This window comes from Herpailurus yagouaroundi, unplaced genomic scaffold (genome assembly GCF_014898765.1).
Source record: "Herpailurus yagouaroundi ecotype Mexico unplaced genomic scaffold, PumYag 28, whole genome shotgun sequence".
Taxonomy (NCBI): domain Eukaryota; kingdom Metazoa; phylum Chordata; class Mammalia; order Carnivora; family Felidae; genus Herpailurus; species Herpailurus yagouaroundi.
In genome coordinates this window covers 33,136,336-33,161,331 of record NW_024412376.1, presented here as the reverse complement: position 1 = coordinate 33,161,331, position 24,996 = coordinate 33,136,336, and the positions used below count along the sequence as shown (strand labels likewise).

Sequence of the window (24,996 nt, the reverse complement as noted above, 5' to 3'; positions counted from 1 at the left end):
TAACTTTCATCATCACAAACCATGGCGGATGTGGATATCTGTTGCTTAAATACGAAGAAAATGTCTTTATGGCTCAATTAGGGGCTTAAAATGGAAACTATAATACAGTTTACCAGATTTTTCTTTTGCTTTTCACTTTTCATTTTCCTCAATCTGGAAAAATCACCAGGGAGTTATGCAAATGAGTGTCAGATCAATTATAAACATAATATAAAATAATTAAGCCGTGAAGAATTAGAACAAACACAGGCGAAAAGCCTTTCACACTGGAGAAGGACTTGTTAGCCAAAGTAGCCCACAAACAAGCCATAAAAAAAGAACTTTGATAAATTTGCCCATACTTTTTTTTTTTTTTTAAATAAACAGGATTAAAAGACAGACACTGGGAGAACACCCTGATAAATGACGTGTCACAGGATTAGTGTCCAGAATATATTAAAAAACTCCAACAACTTGATAGAGAATGGGTAAATTACAGACAAGAAGTCTAAATGGCCAATAGATATATAAAAACATGCTAAAATTCATTAGTTATCAGAGAAGTGCAAAACAACATGAGGTATTATTTCACATACAAAAAAAGGAGAAACTGCAGGGATTGAAAAGAAAGGATGGCCAAGGATGTGGGTAAATTGGAATTTCTCTGTTCCGCTTGCAGAAGTGAATGTAAATTAGTACATCCACTTCCGCTGATTTAATGGATGTACACAGGATATTAGAGTTAAGACTTATATGATGCATGTCCCTGTAATTCACTTTTGTATAAAAAAAAAAGGGTTTATGTCCTCTTATTTGTGCACATGGAAATATATGCAAAAAAATCCATCACAGTGCTGTTTGAAATAGAGAAAACTTCAAAGTAATCTGAATGGCCATGGATAGAGCAATGGATTAAAATACATCATTTTTAATGGTAAACAAAAATGAGGCCACGATTTCAATAAAAGTTCAATAACAAACTTGCCCCTCCAACCACAAATTTTTAGAGTGGACTAAAGTTAGGCAGTGGTAGATCAGAACTGAAATCGAACCAGGCAAAATAAATACGTGAACAAACGCTTAACTTAATTATTATTCTTATTTTTAAGTTTATTTTGAGAGAGACAGAAAGAGAGAGTGGGGTGAAGGGCAGAGAGAGAGAAACAGAGAGAGAATCCCAAGTAGGCTCTGCACTGTCAGCACAGAGCTCGACGTGGGGTGCTCGAACTCATCAATCGCGAGATCATGACTGGAGCCGAAACCAAGAGTTGGACGTCTAACCAACTAAGCCACCCAGGAGCCCCAATTATTTTTACTTACTTATTTACTTATTACAATTTTTTAAAGTTTTATTTATTTAAGAAACCTCTAAACCCAACATAGGACTCGAACTCACAATCCGAAGATCAAGAATTGCATGTTCTTCCAACTGATCCAGCCAGGCACCCTTGTTTTTGTTTATTATTATTTTTTTTTTCAGAGGAGGAGAGATGAAGAGTATGGAAGAAAACATTTGTGTGGGTTGCTATTCATTACAGTAGTATTTACAATAACAGAAAATTGATAATAAATCTAAATTTATAGTATTGGAAATGTTAATTGCACTGTACTCAAACTGAAATAGTGTGCCTTCATTAAACATTAAGTCCTCTAAGCATTTTTATTAACAAAAGAAATGCTTACTATGTAGTAAATGACAAAAAAAAAACCCAGCCTATATAAATATACCTTGATTTAATATACATTACTGTATATAATATACATGTCTATATTTTTAACATTTTTATAATAAATATGGATTCCTTTTAGAGATCCAGTAAAAATAACATTTGTTGTAATAATTAAAAAAAACTATCATGTAAGTTCTTTCTTTTCATCTTTATTACTTGGATCCTGGGCTAGATACTGGAAACAATCTATTCTATTCAGCGGACTCTAATGTTGTCTCCTTGCCTTCAGTCTTTCTTTACTCCCTTTATTCTGTGCTGCATAACCTTGGGTTAATCTACCTAAAATAAGTTATCACTGATCATGTGATGAATCTGGACAAATGCCTAGAGTGATTTCTCATCTGGAGGATAAAATCCAAATTCCTCACCCTGCATTCAGGATCCTCACAATCTGACCTTGGCTCACCTTTCCCATTTAATCCTCTACTCATCAAAGACATGCACATTTTGTTCCAATCAATCCAGTCTCTTCACTAACTACTGCACATGTCATATTCATCGCAGACCTTGTACCTCCACCCATGCTAAATACTGCTCTCCGTCCCCCATATGCAAAGCTCTCTCCTGTGATCCGCATAATAAATCTTTACCATTTATAATGGCCTTTCTTGAAACATGATTCACCCATGAAAACTTCCTTAATAACAGGGCTATTGTTGGCCATATATCTCAATTGTGTCAATTTGAAAAAGATCCTCTCTCTGCGCTATTCTGTGGGCACCCGGCTTGAAAAGCAGAAGCTGTTTTATAAATTAGAAAAAGGACAAAAGAAGAGAAAAGAAGAGGAAAAAGAAAGAAGGAAAGAAAGAAAGAAAGAAAGAAAGAAAGAAAGAGAAAGAAAGAAAGAGGAAGGGGAGGGGAGGGAAGGGGAGAAAAGAAAAGAAGAAAAGAAAAGAAAAGAAAAGAAAAGAAAAGAAAAGAAAAGAAAAGAAAAGAAAAGAAAAGAAAAAAGAAAAAAGAAAAGAGAAAAGAGAAAAGGACCACTGTTCTCTGCGGCAGGCATATCCCCTGATGAGGCTCATAAGTTTCATGGGTGCAGATCCTTCTCTGCCCACAGGAAGAGAGGCATTTTTATAGAGCATAATCATCAGAAATGAATGTGGCAGTCTTGGGTCAACACTGATTTCATTCTTATTTTAAAGATCTAATTTCAATAATGTCAAGAGTCTGGCTAAAGTATTAGCACGAAGATGTTTTCAATTATTCAATCCAACTTTTGAGAGTAGAAACCAAATGTAATACATTTCTGTTTACCTCTAGTATTTTTTGGTTGTCCAAGAAGTGCAAAACTGCTCTGATAGAGAATATTATAATTGATAACTATATTATGGATATAAATAAACAATTGTATGATAAAAGCTTTCATTGTTGATATAACCGATTTGGTTAATATTGATTAAGTTTGTAATGTGAAAAGGTTAATGCAAATGTTTTGCAAATTTTTAAAATACAAGCCAAATGTATGTTTATATAAAGTGAAATTAAGGGCCAGTAATACTCAAAGAATAACTGAGTTATTACTCATGATTATGACGATATGAAACAAATCAAATATGTCATGATCTGCACACAGAGAGTAAATGTAGAAAGCTAATACAAAAATATATTATTCAATAAGATGTCAGAGTGCAGATATATATTTTAGGTATGATATAAAATTGTTATTTAAGCCATTTTCAATTAGATCATAATCCAAGAATGGCTTATTTTGCTTCCGTGTTTGAGGATCTCTGCATAGAACATTCCTTTTGAAGCAATGAAAAGTTCCAACTGAAATCAATACTGCTGAAATAAGCGCGAAGTATTTATATAAAAGAAAGCAAAACAAAAGAAACCTGTACTATTGGACAAACAAAATATGCACACCTTGGGTTCCATGAAATATCAGCATATCAAATCTCCTGAAATGACAAAAGCTGGAAGAAAACAAGTTGGCTTACATTACTGCATGCATATATCGGATGGTGTTATAAACCTCCAAGTTTCTAAATATTTAAATTAAAATAAGAGAAATATTTATTTATTTATTTATTTATTTATTTATTTATTTAATTTTTTGAGAGAGAGACGGAGTGAGTGGGGAAGGGGCAGAGAGAGAGAGAGGGAGATACAGAATCTGAAGCAGGCTCCAGGCTCTGAGCTGTCAGCCCAGAGCACGACACGGGGCTCAAACCCACGAGCCGTGATATCATGACCTGAGCTGAAGTTGGATGCTCATCCGACTGAGCCACCTAGGTGCCCCTAAGATAAATTTTTAAAAAAGGTAAGGGTACACACATAGCAGTTTCCACCCCAACACAGGAGGGAATAATCAACTTGCTTCCCCTGGGTTCAAAGAATCAGTCTTTGGACAGAACAGAGGAAGCACTGCTTTTATTTAAGGGCTTTCTCATGACTCTTAACCACACCCACTGGTTCCAGAACAACCCAGTCTTTCACTTCTGTAGTTCTGCTTTTCTAAGTGGTCTAAAGGGATTCTCAGAGAAAAGGGAGAGCAATGGAAAACAGAAGTTAGAGGGGAAAGAAATGCCCCCTGATCCTTTACATTTTAATTTTTCCTCTAATTAAAAACTATTCTTTTCAGTCTAAGCCATAGCCTTTCCTCTAACATTTAGTATCTAAAGAATTCTAACAATATCTTCTATTTAAAAATACTAATGTTGGGCTAAGTGCCTTAGATTGAATTGGATTTGCACATCCTCCATTCACTGTCTTCTGTTCACCATGAAAATAGATACTTACTACTAAGTTATGGGTCATCCTAAGAATATTTAGTGGACGATAATGGTCAGTAAGGGAAAGCACAGTTTCTTGGTGTGCTATAACATTAGCTAAATCCATACCCTTCCTTTAGTAAGCCAGAAAAAAAAAGGTGGGGGGGGGGGTAGTTTCTGCCACTCCGTGCAAGGTAGCAGTGACAACCAGGTGACTCTCTAGTCCCAGCCTAGATGTTCAGGTAAATTACTTGGAGGGATAGAAGGTGAAAGAGTAGGGGCGCCTGGGTGGCGCAGTCGGTTAAGCGTCCGACTTCAGCCAGGTCGCGATCTCGCGGTCCGTGAGTTCGAGCCCCACGTCGGGCTCTGGGCTGATGGCTCAGAGCCTGAAGCCTGTTTCCGATTCTGTGTCTCCCTCTCTCTCTGCCCCTCCCCTGTTCATGCTCTGTCTCTCTCTGTCCCAAAAATAAATAAACGTTGAAAAAAAAATTAAAAAAAAAAAAAAAAAAAAGAAGGTGAAAGAGTAGAAAGAGATCTGAAATCTCTATGCAGTGAAGTGTCCTGTTGAACAGTGCGTTTCTAAAATGTCAGTGCCATGTACTAAGAAGTAAGAAGGATCCTAAACAAAATGAGGTCTTTTAGATTGTTTGGTGAAAGTTACTCTGAATGACAGCATGATATGAGAGAAGAGCCCTGATCAAGAGTCAGTGAGTCTAGGCTCTAATCCTGAAGCTACTCCCATTTAGGGAAGAGAGTTTGGGCAAATACTATAACCCTCTGAGCCTCAGTTTCTTCCTCTGTGAAGTGCTAGCTACTAAACTCAGTCACCTCTAAGTTTCTTTCCGGGTTTTAAATTTAAGAATTTTACGTAATTATCAGGTACAAGAGGGCTCATTTTCTTCACATCCTCGCCAATCTCCTGATCTCTTGTGTCCCTGATGATAGCCGTTCTGACAGTGTGAGGTGGCATTTCACTGTGGCTTTGATTTGCATTTCTCTGATGTTAGTGATGTTAAGCATCTTTTCATGTACTGTTAGCCATTTGGATGTCTGCTTTGGAAAACAAAACAAAACAAAACAAAACAAAACAAAATAAAACAAAACATAACAAAACATGTCTATTCAGATTCTCTGCCCACTTTTTAAATCAGGTTTTGTTTTGGTTATTGAGTTGTATGAGTTGCTGATATATTTTGGATATTAGCCCCTTATCTGATACATGGTTTGCAAATTTTCTGTCCCATTCCACAGGTTGCCTTTTTATTTGGTTGACTGTTTCTTTGATGTGCAGAAGCTTCCAGTTTGATATAGTCCTACTTATTGATTTTTGCTCTTGTTACTTGTGCTTTTGGTATTATTACCAAAAAGTTCTTGGGCAGTGTTGGTGGGGATGTAAATTTGTTCAGACACTATGAAAAACAATATAGTGGTTCTGTACAAAACTAAAAAGAGAACTATCATACCATGTAGCAATCCCATTTGTGGATATATATCCAAAGACAGGAAAACAGGATATTGAAAAGATGTTTACCCTATGTTTACTGTAGCATTATTCACAATAGCCAACATATGGAAACAACCTAAGTATCCATCAAGGGATGAGCGGATAAAGAAAGTATGATGTATATCGACAATGGAATATTATTCAGCCACGAGAAAGAAGAAAATCGTGACATTTGTGACAACATGGAGGGAGCCTGAGGGCATTATACTATGTGACATAAGTCAGACAGAGAGAGACAAATACTGTATGATTTCACTTATATGCAGAATCTAAAAAAGCTGAACTTGCAGAAACAGAGAATATAATGGTGGTTACCAGGAGCTTGGGGGTGGGTGAGGTGGGAGATGTTGATACAAACTAGCAGTTAAAAATTAATAAATACAAGGGGCGCCTGGGTGGCTCAGTCGGTTAAGCATCCGACTTCAGCTCAGGTCACGATCTCACGGTCCGTGAGTTCGAGCCCCGCGTCAGGCTCTGGGCTGATGGCTTGGAGCCTGGAGCCTGCTTCCGATTCTGTGTCTCCCTCTCTCTCTGCCCCTCCCCCGTTCATGCTCTGTCTCTCTCTGTCCCAAAAATAAATAAATGTTAAAAAAAATTTTTTTTAAAATTAATAAATACTAGAGATCTAATACACAGCATTATGATGATAGTTAACAGTATTGTAATATATGGTAAGAGATCTTAAATATTCTCACCACAAAAAAGAAGTCATTATGTGATGTGACTATGGCTGTAATCTTACTGCAGTATAGAAATGTATCAAAGTTACATACTGTGCAACTTAAATTTACACTATGTAACATGTCAATTACATCTCACTTTAAAAACGGAAGAGGAAAAAAGAAAAATAAAGAGTTCAATAAAGCTTCAGGAAAATTTTGGAAAGCTTCAGAACAAAACATATTCCTTAGTAAGTCTGTGATGGGGCAGAACTCTATTTTTTTTTTCTTTAAATTCTTCCTGTTGCTTTAGATTATCAGTGAATTTTGGGAGACACTGCCCTATCACTGGTACAACTAACATAATTTTACATTGTTTTTTGTTTGTTTGTTTGTTTTTACTATCCTGAGAGTGCACACAAGTTTACCTTGCCTTTTAAGGCAAATGTCCCTCGAAAGGCAAACATATCTAGCTTATGAATGGAAAGGCAAACATATCTAGCTCTCAGAATCAGAAGGAAACAGATTCATGTTCAGAGAATTGATATCAGTATGTTTTCAAATACATATAGGTACATGTTGGGTTATGAGATGAATTGTGTCTCCCCCAAAATACCTATGTTAAAGTTGTCCTCTTCGGTACCTCAGAATGAGACTGTATTCAGAGACAGGGCCTCTAAAGAGGTAATTCGGTTAAAATGAGGTCATTTGGGAGGGCCCTAATCCAATATAACTGGTCCTTCTAAGAAGAGGAAATGTGCTTACAGACATGCACAAAAGACACAGGGAGAAAATGGCCATATACAAGTCAAAGAGAAAGGCCTCAGAAGAAACCAATCCTGTTGGTACCCTGATCTGGAACTTCTAGCCTCCAGAACGGTGAGAATATAAACTTCTGTTGTTTGAACCACCCAATCTGTGGTACTTTGTAAGAGCAGTCCTCGCGAACTAAAGCATGGTGTCATCGACTTCTTAGTATCCATCACAGCAGCAAACAAAGATTAATTTTATACTATACCCATTAAATCACTTAACATTTATTCAAAAGCTCATGAGGTGGGCGCTGTAAACAAAACAAACCAAAATACTTGCCCTGGTGAAGTTTAACTTTTATAAGCTGAGTATTCCCTATTATAGGAAAGATTTTCCCTTTCCTATTATAAGTGTAATTTTTTCTTGCCAAAACAAAGCCAAACTGAGAATCTGCTATTGTGAATCACATAAATAACCCAACTCACATCAAACAAATCCTGGTGGGCGTGGAACATAAAAAGTGAACTAATGGGGCGCCTGGGTGGTTCCGCTGGTTAAGCGTCATGACTTCGGCTCAGGTCATGATCTCACGGTTCGTGAGTTTGAGCCCCACGTTGGGCTCTGTGCTGACAGCTCAGAGCCTGGAGCTTGCTTTGGATTCTGTGTCCCTCTCTCTCTGCCCCTCCCCCACTCATCTTCTGTCTCTGTCTCTCAAAAATAAATAAACATTAAAAAAATGTTTAAAGTGAACTTAACATGAAAAAAAATAACTGAAAAATGGATATATTTCTACTTTTATTATTGAAAAATAACAGGCAGCCCTGGGTTCACATCCAGTTATGGCCATCTGAGAATCAGTGTTACGAGCTCAACACAGAAAGTTTGGCTACAAGAATGAGTCCTCTGATCGACTTCTCCATTGTTAACTTTGGAGAAATCAACATTTTTAGTGTTTTTGTATTTTACTACAGCTACTTTAAATATTTTATGCATATATAATCATCTTTTCCTTTTTTAGAAAAAGAAAAGCTGGCTTCCTGTTTGGAACAGTACTATCTGAATTGCTTATAATTTCACAATAAATAGTTACGTATCTCTAAAAAACCCATAGCTTGTCTTTTTATTAGGATTTTTGTGGCGAGTGCAATTTTAAAAATATAACATTTACAACGAATCTTCCCTGGACAAATACACACATACAAATGTTTACTCTGAGTAGCATAGCAACTACCACAAAACTTTTGGTGCCTACCAAGATTTATGTTGCAGCTTTCTTAGCCCTCTGCATTCAGTACCTTCCAAACTGATAAGGAGCCTTTCACTTCATTCATACCTAACAGAAGGGTTAGGAAAGCCGATTAGGTTTTATTCTTGTTGCACTCATTAAATACGAATAACAAAATAAAAATCCAGGTGTTCTAAAAGAAGGAAAAAAAAAGTTCAGTCTTGTTACATCCCTTCATAAAGGTGACTTCAGTATCATTTATAGAATGTCAAGCTGGTATAATGTATATAGGTCTGACTTTTCGAGAGCTTAGGAAGCAGACAGGGCACACAGACAAAAATGCCTGCCAGGAACAACTGACGGGAGGTTCTGTAAAGACACAAGAATGCCCTGGAACAATTCATTTAAACACGCTTCTTTGTCCTGCCCCTTGTTCTTATCTGAATTCATCCAAAAAGTTATCTTCGTTGTGTTTTTAAGTTATTCTTAAGCCAGCACAGAAAAGCAAATGCTTGCATTCCTACTCAAGAACAGATGTTTTAATACTGTGTGGGTAATGCAGATTATAGATTTAAGTGAGAAATCCTAGGGAAGGTGGCCGGTTGTATTCACGTCAAGTCTTAATATGAGAAGTTCTGACTGAAAGAGCACGGTGATTGAGTAAAATCTGACATATCTATGCAACCAATCGTAGTGACAGGCCAGTATGAAAAGCGAGAAATGTTTATCACCCAGAACTTTTTTAAAAGCAGTGATTTCAAGGCTCAAACCTGACCCTGACCTTTAAACGCCGAGAGCTTTGTGGTTTCGGGCAAACCCTGAGCAGCAGCAGGACTCTGCCTGGGCCCAAATATGGAAAAAGAGATGACTAGCGGTGCTGAAAATGTTGTCTTTAAAAAAGTAATGTTGATGTTCATAAGCACAGCTTCTTACTCAATCAGTGGATGAAATAATTGCTACCGGCTCCGTTTTCCTATCAGCATGAAACTGGAGAATTACCACAATCTGACTACATTGACAAATTCCGGCATGGTTATCCTCAAATCGTCCTCACCTAAAGTGTTTGCGGTCTGCAGGCACCTCAATTAAATAATTTCACCCTGATGCTAATGCCTTAGGTTGGAAGGTCTCACAGAAGCTAACCCTCTGCCAGGGAGCAGGCTGACTGCGGGCTGGGGAATCAGCATTAACACACAGTTTTTCACTTCCTAGGTAAAAGTGTGGATTAGAAGTAATAATCTATACTGAAAACTAGAATCCCATGAGACAACTAAATAACATACTTACTCCCAAGCACATTTTCCACAATGGCATCTGTGGGAAGCCAAAATTAAGGGTGTTTTTTTTTTTTTTTCTACTAAGAGTTTAAAAATTATTCCCCTGAATCGAAAAATGTGACAGGCCATAAAAAGCTGAAACAACATGTAGCAGCTGCAAGTGTTTAACAACAAAACATCACAGGACTTTTTTTTCCCCAATCTTATTATACTGAGTGTTTGTAAATTTGCTTTGTTACAGTACTCGAGAAATGATCGATAGTAAGAAACTTCAACTGAAAGAGAATGTAAACTAAGAACTGTTAGAAGAAAAACACATCCTCACTGAAACACTTGCAATACTGTTCACCTTGAAACAAAATCCCTAAGACTCTCTTATAGAAATGTCTCTTCTAGTTCAACATCTATCCTAATTCAATCTATTCAATTCAACAGCCAATAAGGGAAATTTTGGGAATGCTTTGTAAAGATCTAGCTGAGAAATGATGCCTTATATTGGTAGATATTTTCGACTATATGTTCAATAAATTTAATAGTCAGATAAGACCCTCAACCTCATTTGAGTTTTGTATGGGAGGAAGACCTTCCTTGGGTAAGAAACAATAGTACAGTTATGTATTTTTAAATTGACAGTGTAAGAGTGGGAGCATGTAGCTGAAACTGGAGACAGTGACCAAAAAACCCCTCAGGACATGGTTGTGAGGAGTAAAATGAGACTGTCTAATGGAAGTAGTTCACATGTATATAAAGTAGAAAGGTCACCACCAATGACTTCCTCCTGCCCCCACACCAGCTTGAACCCAATGGTCCATTTTCTCAGTCTTTGTCCTAACTTACAAGCAGCTTTCTAAGTTTTCTTCCTATCCCAAGAGATCTTCTCCTTAGCTCTGTCTACTGGTTCCTCTTGATCACTTTGCCTTTGTGTGCTGGAGTGTTCCGAGGTTTATCGCTTGGACCTCTTCTATTTCCTGTCTACATTCTTTCCTCTGGGGATCTCACACAGTTTCAAAGCATTGCATGTGATTTACATGCTGACCAGCATCAAATCCCTATGTCTAACCTGTACCTTTTTGCTATCACAGCAATGGCAACTCCATCATCTGGACTCATCCTCTGCCCCTCTCCTTTGCTTACATTCCACATCCCACATCAAATTATCTTGCTTCTATCTTCAGATTATGTGTAGAATCTGACCACTTGTCATCACCTCCACGGCTACCATTTTATAATCCAGGCTACCATCTGCAATAATCTGACTGGCCTCCCTGTTTTTGCCTTTGCCTTTGTCGAATGAATGGAATAACAGAGCTTTACACTTTCAGCCACAAATGGTGGACATATTTTTATTGTTTTAATTTTTCTAGAAATATGTGACTGTTTTGAAACATCGTATTTTTAAAATCGTGGCTTTTATTTTAAACATTCTATTGATTACTCACAGTAAAACCTGATGGAAGAAGTTGGTACAGATTTTACACACCTCTTTTCACCCATTTTGCCTTCTGCAAGTGGCTGTTCATCCTGCCCTGGGATACATTCTATCTGCTCAGAAGGCACTCAGTAATTGTTCCACAGCCTGCAGATGATATAAATGATGTTCTCTTCAGAGTAGGACAGCCATGCCCACCAGCCAAGAAAACTGGGTGTTTCTGTAAATTACATGGTGAACATCTTAGTTATGTGTGTGTCTGTAGCGATAACTGTTTGAAGCACAGAAAAGTATCACTTCCCTTAGAAAACTGTTTTAAAGATTAAGTAAAATAGTATAATTTAAAATTTTAATAAAAATTGAGCCTTGTATGTATTCGGCATTATCATGCAGTTTTTATCGTGCAGTGCATTAATCATATTATATCAACTTTAGTCAAGATAAAAAAAATATTTTAAGAAATTTAGTTCATGATTTATGTTGGTTTGTGCCGTACGGAGTGACATTACCTATTCAGTCAATGTTCACTGATATCCCCACCCAACATTCTTATAACACTGACACGGCAAATCAGAACTTGTTCTGCCCCAGAGGGGAAATCTTTGTTCCAACTCCTTTCTCTGTTAAACCAGATTTATATTCAGTAGTTCTTCTCAGGGGACAAACAGGAATTTCACAACAGCAAGGTAAGTGAATGCATGTCTAGGTCTGTTTATGGCCATGAACAACTCTATGCTGAGGAACTTTAAAATATATATACAATAATGTCCTTAGCTCACAGCTCTAATTTCAGTTTCTGGAATCTTTATTTCTTGCCTATAAAGTCTTTCTATGAAATTAAACAAAGAAAACCCCACCAAAAATGTAGGATTTCACTAGTCAGACCCTCTGTGTAACTGTTATCTTAACTACAGTGTGTGGGATTGTACTGAAACAAACTCCTTTAAAGTAACTATTCAGCAAAAAGTGAATTTCATTTCAATGATGGAGGAAAATATGGATGGCAACTATGTTATCAAGTGCTAGGTCACTTCCTTCTACATTTTAAATCACTCTGTGATATTTCTATTTTGCCATAAAGTCTTCAATGCTCATCTCCAAATCCGAACACTTCCGAAAAAGAAAAGCATATGCTTATTTTATGTTCTTTCCTTATGTCCTTTCACACTGGTCACTACACTAAAATGAAGCTGTGTCACATGGTCAGAATTCTGGGCAGGTCAAGAGAAATCACCCACGGCCAAAGAGAGTGTAGAATATTCTTGTGAAAAGTTGCTGCTGCCTTTAGCCCCAAACACACCTGAGAAGTCTTTTCCTCCTGTTGCTAGAAGCAAGGTATGATTTTGAAACTGGGGGCAGATGAAAGTGAAGTCATCTCACAAAGTGTGATATGACTATTATGTGCTGGTACTGAGATGAGGAAGATAAATCGCCATTGTGCTGTTCTCATCTTCAGGTGGATACACAGGTATCCCCTGGGTAAGGACTACAACAGGGGTTAAAAACTAAGTGCTGTGAGAGCACTTAATTCCACCTGGAAGAATTAAGGGGAGGCTACAAGAAGAGGTTAAAATTCATGTTGGGATCAGAGAAGAAGAAAGCACTCACACAGATGAGAAGGCAGCATTTCTGATATTTACAAAGAACCAGAGCTGGGAGAAGGGACAGCGCTGGGGTCAAAGGCAGAGAAAGAGTGTGGCTGAAGCACGGCCACAGTGGGGTGGGCAGGGGGCAGGGGAGCAGGAGGGCAGGTGCTGGTAGGGGAGGATGCCGGCGGTGGAGAGCGGGGTTTGACTGATTAGGAAGCCTGTGTGTGCTAAAGGTGACTGATCAGTAAAGAGTCAACTCCTCCAGGAGGGTTTCACTAACCATGCTTTTCCATCTCCAGATCACTACCGCCAGGCTGGTTGCCCTTTACTTACCCTCTCCAACATCTCTACCAGCACACCGAAATGAAATTATTGTACCTCTCTCCCCCACTTGCCCATAAGGCATTTCAGAGCAGAGGTGAAGTCTTATGTCCCTCAGATAACTGTGATCCCTAGGAGCTTTTAAAATCTGACAGACAAAATGGGAATGAAGTATTTTTTTTTTCTTTAAAGTATGCTTTATAATCTAATGACCACCGTTGAGGAAAAGAAATGAAGGGAAGGGTGTCAAAGTCTGTCACCATGGTAGAATCAACAGCAATTGGCAGCTGATGGAACAGGGAATAAAGAAAAGAAGAGCCCAGCAAGATATTAAATATTTCTAGAGACAATGAGCTGAGTGACAAAATAGGTAAGGATGAAAGAAGGAAAGGGCTCAGGTTGGGTCACTTTAAGCAGAGGAGTTACAGAGTATTGGCATGGAAATGTCCAATGGACAACTGCAAACGTTTCCATGGCATTAAAGACCGAGGGCTGGATAGGGATAGAGAGTAACAATCATTAACATATATAAGGTTAGTTGGAGCCACAGAAAACCAGAACAAATGTAATGAGTCGAGAAGATAATAATCAAAGAGAGGAAATTGGGATTTCCAATATTCAGATGCTAGGCTAAGGCACAGGAGCCAGCACAGGTGCCTGAAATAGATCAGCCAAAAGGGCTAGAAGAGAGCTGGGGTGCCCTGGATGCATTAGCAATTCTGTAGCCAAAGGAGAGAAGAATTCTGACAGGTGGAGATGGACGGCAACATCAGAGTGATGGAAAGATCAAGAAGGAAGAGGGATACAAATAAGCCACTGTAGTTCTTAAACAGGTGGTCTATACCCTTAGAAGTTTCAGCGAAGTGGGTAGAGAAGAAAAAGAGCCATTAAGAAAAAGGAGCAGGGGCACCTGGGTGGCTCTGTCAGTTGAGCAGACAACTTCGGCTCAGGTCATGATCTCACGGTGCCTGAGTTTGAGCCCCACGTCTGGCTCCGTGCTGATGGCTCAGAGCCTGGGGCCTGCTTCAGACTCTGCATCTCCCTCTCTCTCTACCGCTTGCCTACTCACACTCTGCCTCTCTGTCTCTCTGTCTCTGGCTCTTTCTCAAAAATAAATAAACATCAAATTGTTTTAAAGAAAAAGGAGCATAAATGGAGACAGTGAGTAGAAGTTACTTCATTAAGCTTGACAGTGAGAAAAAAAGGAGACAGGTTAATGGGTTTATGGGAAGGATGATTACAAAAAGGCTCACTATACATAATAGGGGGAGGAATCTCTGTATATTTGCAATCAGTAAAGAAGAGGCCTAATGAAGCAAACAAAAGGAGTTTGAAGTCTGGGGAGAGTTAGGTCCACGGCAGGTAAAGACAGCGCAAGAACACCTGCCTCATAAACTGTGTGGAAGATTAAGATGTCACAGTGTTTCTGAGGGACAATATTTTCCACAAGCCTTAAAAGTGCTCATTTTTTAAGATCTTACAATTTCTTATTTAGAATTTTACCCTAAGAAAATAATCAGAGCTAGTATCTAAGGATATTCATTGTAGCACGGAGAGTAAAATGAAATAAAAACCTAAGTGTTCATAAAAGGAAGATTGTTAAGTAAGCGATTATAACATATGTATGTATAGAGCATGGCCATTATGTTGCCGATGATTTTAGTGTATATTGGAACAAGGGAGAAATGAGCCCTGACAGCTCAGTGATATAACTACGTCCAAGCTAAACTATAAAGCAAACAAGAGGATTTACGTTCTTGCATTTGCATTGTGCAAAGAGACTGAAGAAGAACCAGCTTAACATCTCATTCATTGTTCCCTAGTTTAAGGTTAATAAACATCTAAAAATAGACTCCTCAGATGTCACTCTCATATGCAGGGCTCCTACTGGCTACCTAAGTCTTGAAACGGAGCAGCCGGCATTTGTCAGTACAACTGAGACTGGGCTGTGATTCTAAAAAGTGTTAACATTCACATATTTAAAGACGGTAAAATTCTATCAGTCAGAATCAACTAAATGGATTATTAAAATAACAACCAATTTCTGTATGTAGAATCTAATGCATGGATTGGGGAGAGCTGCAATACGTGGGAGATGCAAAGTCATGGTGAAGTTTAATAAAGTTCAAGGTCAATTTATGGCTGTCTTCCCATATTAGTTTTCTTTGTCTTGTTTTTTACCTGGCTTCTCTACTCTGTCACCTTTGCCCCAAATGTCTGATGCTCTGGAGCCATCTTTACTCTCCTCACACCATCTTGCTTTATAAAAATCCTCATTGCTTCAGCTGATTTAGGTAAGACACTAAGGGGGTTAAACACGTGGAACGAGTAACTGCTACTCGATAGACAAATAGGTACATCCATAACTAATAGGCTGTTAATTATCCAAAGGTCATTCACATGATATATAAATTCATTCAATGATTCAATATACTGAGCACCTAATATGGGTTAGACACTATGCTAGATGTTGAGGATATATCAATGAACAAATTAAATGAAGTATATATCCTACTGGAGAGAAACAGACCATAAATACAATAAATGAAACAAAGGGATCATCGGATGGTGAGATGTACTATAGGAGAAAAGTGGGGAAGGGATAAGACAGGCAGAGATGGTCTCCGTGAGAAGGTAACATTCAAGCAAAAGTTGAAGGAGGAGAGAGTATAAGTCATGTGGCTCCCTGAGGAAGATAATTCTAGGTATACAGAGTGGGAGGGCAAATAATCCGAGGTAGGAAGTATGTCTGGTTTATTTGAGGAATAGCAAGGATGGGGCCCTGTAACTAGATCAGAGATAGTAGAGAGCCAGATAATATGGGATATTATAGGTCTCTGTAAGGATTAAGAGTTTTCTCTGAGTGATCTGGAAGTAGAGTTGGCAGATAAAACACAGGATGCCCAGTTACATTTAAATTTCAGATAACCAACAAATAACTTTTTAATATAAGTATGACCCAAAAGTTATGTAGTCATTCATCGTTTAGCTGAAATTAAAATGTAACTGGTCATCCTACGTTTTTATTCGCTAATTCTGGTAACCCTAGAAAGGCGTCATTGGAGAGTTTCAAGCAAAGGAATGACATTATGTGACTAATGTTTATAGAGGATCATACTGCTGTGCTGAAAAGATATTGTAGGAAGGCAAAGATGGAAATAGGAAGGCACTTAATAGGTAGTTCCAATAATCCAAGTGGGAAAGCTGAGGAGGTAGCTGGACATCCAAGAGAAGGTTTCAGGTTAGATGTAAGGGCTGGCTATGTAAACTTGGAAGCCAATGGCTTACGGATAGCACCCAAGCCACAAGATGGGATGAGATTGCCAAATGAGTGGATGTTGATGAGGAAGAGGTGAGTACCATGGTCTCCCAGTCTGGATGAAGTGGTCTTGATTCAAAAGGGAATGACCCTAGGGATATTCTCAAAAAGTCAGGTCAGAGAGAGGAGTTGGAATCAGTAAAGGGAACTGAAAAGGAGTAGTCAGTGAGGCAGGAGGAAAATGGAGAGTGTGATGATCTAAGACCAAGGTGAAAAAGCATTCAGCGGAAGGTAATGAGGATCAGCTGTGTCAGGCACTGATGACAGGTCTAAGAAGAGGGAGATGGAAAACTTCCCACTGGATTTGGCAATATACATTCATAGGAGACCTTACCAGGTGCAACTCTGGTAGAACGGTAGGGGTGGAAACTTGCTGAGTAGAAATTAGGAGAGAATAAAAGGAGAGCAATCAGAGACAGCAAACGTAAAGAACTATTCTGAGGAGTTGCTGATGAGGGGCGCAAACAACAGCTCTGGTAGCCGGATGGGGATACGGGATCAAGAGAATGACATGTTTTTATAAGATGAGAGAAAGAGTAGCATGTTTGTATGCTGAAAGGAATGAACCAGTAGAGTAAAAAAATAAGATGGCTGGTGCGTGTGTGTGCATGTGTGTGTGGTGGGGGAGAGAGGCATGCAGGCACACCCTCGAAGATTAGATAAGATATGGAAGAGATGGAATTAGGCAGACACCCCAGTTCTCCAAGGTTGACCCAAGGTCATAGGGGGGGCCAGGTGTTGAGATACAGATGAGAGATGGAGAAAGGGAATGGGGAGAGCTTGTGGAAGTCCTCTTCTGAGTGCCCGTATCCTTATGAAAAAGGAAGCAAAATTCTCTGAGAGCGAGGATGGGAGAGACGATGCTGGAGGTTTGAAGGGAGAATAAAGGTAAAATGGCAGTTGTGGACTCTGGGAGAGAGGATGGGCAGAGAAACAGTAGGATGATTGTCCAGCATCACCACAGAACATTTGAATCTAAAACAGAAGTAGTTTCAGTTAGAATGACAACAGGAGTTCATTTGTGGACGCCATCCATGGTGTTGGGACGTAACTTTGTGGCTGGGTATTTCCAGAAGCTTCTTAAATCGGGTGCACTTGCCAAAAATCTCAGGCGAGGAGACCCACGGACAAAGGGTCACACAGGCAAATGCTGCGGTGATGGGGGCACAGAAAAGCCCAGGGCAAACACTGAGCACGAAGGAAGACAAAGAAACGGCGAGCTCAGGGCAGAATGTCACAGAGCATCACTAGAACCTCCAGTGTGTTCTGAGATTAATGAGGACTTCCAGAATGTTGTTGCTGGGGCCCTGTAAGAAGCTATGAGAGACTCAACAAGAGTCTATACCAATCTATTTTTCAGACACTTTTAAAGACAAACCAGTACAAAAAGGTTGTTCTAAGAAGGGTTAAATTTAGATATCAGAAACGCAGCCAGGCCCCAACTCCCTATTTGAATCAAGCATTTGGCTAATTCTGTCATCACAATGAATTCAATGTTACTTCTTGTTCAATGTGGAAAAAAATGGTCAAGTTAAAAATCTAATGTTAATCATTTTTTTCCTAACTGATTAGACCAAAAGAAGAGTATTTGGTGAAAAGTATTAACTTCATGAGGAACTTGCAACGTGCTGCATAAGCAGTGTAGCTGCAGACAAATCAGCTTTAAAGACACTGTTTTAAGTCTGATAATATGAATATTCATGCAATGGATGTGATGCCACTTCTCTTTCCTGTTTTTCACAAATGGTTACTTTAAAATACTGTATCTTTCTAAATGTCTTTCCTATTTTACTGATGTGGAAATAGTTTCTGGCTTCTGATGATTTTATGCAGAATATATGGAAATAATTACAGCCGAGTACCAGCGAGACTGTGGTTTTTTGATGTACTGATCAACTGCGGTTTCAGCTTCTGCTACTGTTGCTCACAATCTAGGAAGTGGTTAGTTTTGTTCTGGGGTTTAAAGCATGGCGTTATATAATTGTTGACACTGAGCTAACCTCTTTCTGATATTCGGAGCATGGTGCAATCCTGTATCAACTGTGTAAAGCAGCTTCTTCGTGAACTTTGGAAATTCTTGCGTTTTACTGACGCCACTGCTCCAGCCCGAAAGCATTTATTTCCTGTGCTAGCCCAAGTGACTGAAGCTGGTAAGATGTGAGGTTTTCCCTTGAACCAAACACGGAGGGCAGACAGAAAAACTTATGAATCTTCAGCAGCTGCCCAGAAAATTATTGTTCTGATTTCACTAAACAGTAATGCACAAAATGAGGGTGAGGCCCCTAATTCTTCACTTGAAAACTATGCACTCTGAAATGCTAAATAACGTACGCATTTGTTTTTTGAAAATATGTATATAAAATTTAACCTATGGCAAGGGACTCAGATAAGCCAAAAGCATCTATGTGGAATGGGGGTACAATGACTGGCTATGTTGCAAAATACTTTATGTATGTCATCAGCAGGAGGCTATGAATGTCATCCAAGCTCTGCATGGGCATATATGTACATGCATATATGTATGCCCCATCCAGAACCGCTAAAGATGTTCTTACTGAAAATTAGGCCACTTGAGGCATGACTGACAAAACTGAAAAACTGAAGAAACTGAGGAGTATAGTCTGAGGTAGTAAAAAGTGATGGGGCATCGCTTCAAACTGGAAGGGATATTTTGAGACAATGCTGTACCATGGAAAAAAAAAAAACATGGAAGTTTGAATGAGAAAAATCTGGGCATGGACCCGGATCCACCATTTATTATTTGTGGGCATGATCACGGAAGATCACTTATTTTCTCTATGTTTTAGAGTATTTGTAAGACATAATAATAATGAATAAGCTACCTAATTTACTGGGTTGTTTTGAAGCTCTAATAAGAGGGTGTGCATAAATATATTTTATAAGGTACCAAGTGGTTTTGCATTGGCAGTAATGGAAAAAGTCATTAAAATCACTGCATGCAGTTTCAAAGGGAAGATTAGGACCAGTAAGAGAAGTTAAGAGAAGAAAGGTTTTTGCTAAATACAAGACAGAAATTTCTAAAAACAGTATTGGTTAAAAATGGAGTGGCCTCAACAACTAAGAGATAATGAATTCATGAGTTTTATGCCAAAGTTATTTTTGTTTGGGGAGCAAAAGGATTGTGAATCAGATGGAAGATATGCAAAGCTAATTTAAAGGTTTCTTCCAGTCTTGAAACTCTATGAACTTGTTTGGATAGAGTCAAAATAAGATGAAAAAAACCTTTAGCCTGAATTGGCCACCAGCATCCACTGCTTTGTCTTTTGCAAATCCTCCCCACCCCAAATTTTCTAAATAAAAATATGAGCTTCAAGAAGTAAACACAGGAGTTTGCATCAATTGTTTATTCAGATTTTTAAAAAATCAATATTACCTAATAAAGTGAACATGTTAATGTATGTGAAAGTATTGTGTAATTTGAAAGGCAAAACAGAAGCTTTTGTATAGATACTATGATGCTACACTGAGAAATGGGTAATTCAATTAACAAGGTTAAGGGTGGGAACTTGGACATTTTTTATTACTTTATATGAGCTGAATCTCTTTTCCTGTCTCCTTTTTATTTAGGTTTTTTTTTTTTTTTTTTTTTTAAGTTTCACTCATTTAAGTAATCTCTACACCCAACATGGGGCTCGAACTCATGACCCCGAGGAAAAAAAGTCTTATGCTCTTCCAACTGAGCCAGCCCAGTGTCCCCGGCACCCCCCTATCTCACTTTTAAATTTTAGTTCCTACGTAAGCATCAGTTTCACATCTGGATGGTGGCAGTGATTTCTCAGGCAAACCACTAAGGGTTTTCCCAGGATTAACATCCATATTAAGCACAGGACTGCTGCTCCCCAGCTTTGGGCTCTAGGACTTTGGTTTACCACAAAAGAGTCCAGAAGCAGGCAGTTTTCCAGACAGTGCTATTTATGACTGTGCTATTGGCTATCACAGAGACATCTGCCACCATGGCACCCATGAAAGATACTATTTATCATTCATTCATTCATTTATTCGCTTCAAGCTCATTAGAATTCTGGAGTGCTTACTATGTGCCAGGTGCTCTGCTAAGAAGTGAGAATATGATAGTCAATAAAACAGTTTTGCATGGCAAGGCATTTAGAGCAACTGCAAAAAGTATATTTATTAATGTTTATGATATTCCACTTATGATACATTTATTGGGAATTTAAAATTTTAAAAAGGATCTGTCTTTAATACATCCGAGCTAAGAGGACTCAAACATGAATTTTCTTTTTCAGGTAATCTCTACCCCCAACATGAGGCTCAAACTCAAGACCCCAAAATCAAGAGTCGCACATTTTGCTGACTGAGCCAGCCAGGTGCTGAGATTAACGAGGATTTTCTTTTTTTATCAAGAATATATTAAAAACAGCTTTATGAAATCAAAAAGCAAAACACAGAAAACGTGAAAAGTGTACCAAAATGAACTAATAAAAGGGAGTTATTTAAAATAAGGCTTGAATTCTAGAGAATTGATCCACACGTCAACCGAAGAAAAATCTGTTAAACATCAAGTCGTGTGAAGATTTTTACAACAGTTAAATAAGTTTTAAAATATAAAGTGCTACATATTAATTACTTAGCTTTACTTCCCATTGTGCATACCCCAACAAAATTGTTCTAAAAGCAATAAAATATGTTAGTAGCAGTAACCTTCCAAAGATGCAATACAAAGGCAAGTCTCAAAATAAATTAAAAACATGTACTCACTGCCTAATATGTATAGGTATGGTGGCAACAATGTAACACCCTGTCTAAAGTGGCTTAAAAACCTAATCTCCATTTGGCCATCGACTTTCAAATCTATTCTAGGAAGGCCTGGAAACTTTGATATGCCTAATGAAACCCTCCCGTTTATTATTCATAGAGATCAAAAGGGATATATGAAAAGTAGTTTCACCGTGGTTAACATCTGTAAATATTTTCTCTCAATCCCAAGGGTCAAGAAAAAAAGTCTAGCGTCTTTGTCTATGCTTAAAACAAATGTAACAGGGGCGCCTGGGTGGCGCAGTCGGTTAAGCGTCCGACTTCAGCCAGGTCACGATCTCGCGGTCCGTGAGTTCGAGCCCTGCGTCGGGCTCTGGGCTGATGGCTCGGAGCCTGGAGCCTGTTTCCGATTCTGTGTCTCCCTCTCTCTCTGCCCCTCCCCCGTTCATGCTCTGTCTCTCTCTGTCCCAAAAATAAATAAACGTTGAAAAAAAAAAATTTAATAAAAAAAAAAAAAAAACAAACAAAACAAAACAAATGTAACAACAGACCGAAATTCTTTATGCCCTCAAAAGTACAGCACTGGGGACATGGGTGGGGGTGAGTAGGAAAATGATTAATTAGGTACTAATATCTGTATGATTCACAAATGGATAAGAAGTTTTAAAAGTACAGATTTCATTGCAGCCACAATCCGAATATATGAAGGAAAATACAATTGTATTAATAACGCTTCTTCATACGAATCAAATGTCAGTGTATTTGTGGAAAGCTTGGACCAATTAGGAACTGAATTTAAACCTACAAGTCGCACTCCATGAAAAACATTTTGCACCAATCATTAAGCATTACCAATATCCCTAAGATTGTTCTAAAAGTAATGAAAACATGTTAGTAGTGATAACTTTACACAGATGCAATGCACAGGTAAAAACCACAGAGCCGATTTTGAAGAACAAAAGCAAACATGTCAAGCTCAGAAAGTTTAAGAAGAGCGGGAAACAAGGGACTATGCATGAGCAGAGAAAGGTTTTGAAACTACAGTATCTCCCAAAGCAAAACATCTCAATTGAGTGACAAGTTATTTTTACCAAAAATGCTCTATCTTCAGGCAGGAATGCCATTAATACACAAAGAGTAAATACCACTAAAGGCCTCATTTCATGTAGTATGCCTAGTTCAGGAAGCCTAGAGACCTGTCTAAGCATTAAAAAATGGGCTTTCCAAAACCTTTAATCTGTGTTTCCAATTATACCATGGAGGGCACAGAGAACAAAGTTCACACTCCCACATTTTATAAGTACTACCACGGGACAGTTACCCATACACAGTAGCTCTAGCTTCTTTCCTGGTTTCACTGCAAACATAAAGATAGCCAGAGGGCAGGAAGCAAGCAATCTCTTTCACCTGTGCTCATGGCCACTGGCAAACAGTTACTGGGCCGGGTGGACTGTTGGTTCAAAAACCATTAGTGGATCCCCCCACTAAAAGACCCATGAGTTTTTCAAAAGTAAGTGTGAGAGCAAATTAAACCAACAGGGTATGACTGCAGTCACGTTACCCATTTGGTTTCAAAGAGTGTTAAGTAGCCGTTCAATAAACAGTTCTTAGCATCACTAAAGTAGGAGGAACATTCTGAAAAGCGATCATCGGGGACAAGTTACTAAAAAGGAGTAAGTTTTGAATAGGTCAACATTAATGGAAGACCAGTATATTCTTTCATTTATAAATGATACATATCTTTTACAATCTAGATCGGATTTTTCAAATTCAAGCTGTAACACATTTAGTGGGTTGTGAAATCAATTGACTACATCGTAACAAGGATTCTTAAAAAAAAAGAAACAGAAAACATCACACTGATTTCATATATTAAGGTTAACTATTATTTCACAATCCATACGTATCCCTGCATATCCTATTTTAAAATGTGTGTGTCTGCACATATGCATGCATGATTACACTTTAAAATGTTTTCTTATGGTGGAGTCTTGGCCTAAAAGTTTAAAGAATACCCACTTAGGGTGACAGTGGCTTACAATCAGAAAATCTGACCTTTCAAATAAAGGTAACACATACTTGTTGATGGCATGCCAAACACTGAGCTAATTATCCTCACAGCAATGCTATAAGGCAGAAACTTTCGTCACTCACATTCTGTGGGTAGGAAAACTTTCCCAACGTTATAAAGGTAGATTAGTGCAGGAGTAAGAGTTCAAGCCAGATCTGTGGCACTCAAGGTCCCAATAACACAACTCCTTTGCAGTGAGGCCTCCGTTAAGAATCTTGGTCAAGGTCAGTCCAAGGCGCTAAGGATGCTTCAGTAATGCCCAAGAACTTAGAGGAGTAAACATTATTGCTAGCATAGGTATCATTCGTATCACAAAATACTGTGTATCCAAGCATTCCTAACTATGTGTTTATGTGGACCACAGTAGCTTGTAAGGAAAATAAACTAGCGCTCACTTTAAACCGTATTCATTCAGCTTGATCTGTTGACAGTCACGGGGAGGCTCATACGCTATGGAAACGAGCAACATAGCCGAATAGCTCGGATTCAACCACCCCTTGTCCTTCCTGTAAGGGGATGGTCAAATCAGAGCATACCCTACATTAGAGGCACATGCCATAGATTACAAAGTAGAATACCTGATCTGAACTGAGAAGTCAATTCAACTTAAAAATTAAAAAAAAAAAAAAAAACAAAGAAGCATGGTATTTTGCTATGTAAGCACAGGGTGGTAAAGTATGGACAAAACTCTGAAACATTAACTTTTTTTTTTTTTTAATTTTTTTTTCAACGTTTATTTATTTTTGTGACAGAGAGAGACAGAGCATGAACGGGGGAGGGGCAGAGAGAGAGGGAGACACAGAATCGGAAACAGGCTCCAGGCTCCGAGCCATCAGCCCAGAGCCATCAGCCCAGAGCCATCAGCCCAGAGCCCGACGCGGGGCTCGAACTCACGGACCGCAAGATCGTGACCTGGCTGAAGTCGGACGCTTAAACGACTGCGCCACCCAGGCGCCCCTGCAACATTAACTTTGAAAACAACATAAGTCACGAAGTAGTTGAGGATAGGGGAGTCCTTGGGAAAGAAGAAAAGAGGGAGTCAGAGAGAGGAGAGAGAGGGAAGGAAGGAAGGAAGGAAGGAAGGAAGGAAGGAAGGAAGGGAGGAAATTAGGCAGGGAGGAAGGAAGGGAGGAAAGAAGGAGGAAGAGAAAGAAGAAAAGAGAACCCTACTCCTCCATTACGTTGGTTAATACTTTCTGCAAGCCATGTTGCTTTTTTTCAATAAGATAAAAATGTTTCTCCATACATCTTCATCTGAAGTTCTGTATAAAGAATATCTCACTACTTGAAAACACTCCTTCGAACTTTAAGTGACTTCCAGGTAGCCATGCTATTCCCTACAGCTTGAAAAATAATGAAGCTAAATCTCCTCAGGAAGAATTACAGAAGTGGATAAAAATGCATTCAATGTCTACACCGCACCATGGCATGTTATCAGGCATTCTGATATACATAACAAGGCACGATGACCCATTACCAAATATGGCCACACATATTTTAAAATTTATTACATATTTATATATATTTATTATTTGTATATTTATGCAGTATTTGTTTATTTACAATTTTACAATGATACACTATCAGGCTGTATCAATACTGAAACTGAACAAAGGAGAATGGTCGTTACTTTAACCAAGTGCTACTTAACTGCTCCGGTTTCCTTAAGGTTCCTACGCAGGCAAGCAT

General features: G+C 38.6%; 1 protein-coding gene across 1 annotated transcript in view; it reads right to left on the bottom strand.

Annotated features, from left to right (window-relative positions):
• The window catches only part of PDGFC (platelet derived growth factor C), a 205,942-nt gene that overhangs the window by 14,663 nt on the left and 166,283 nt on the right, over positions 1-24,996 (bottom strand). The gene's annotated exons all lie outside the window — the stretch shown is intronic.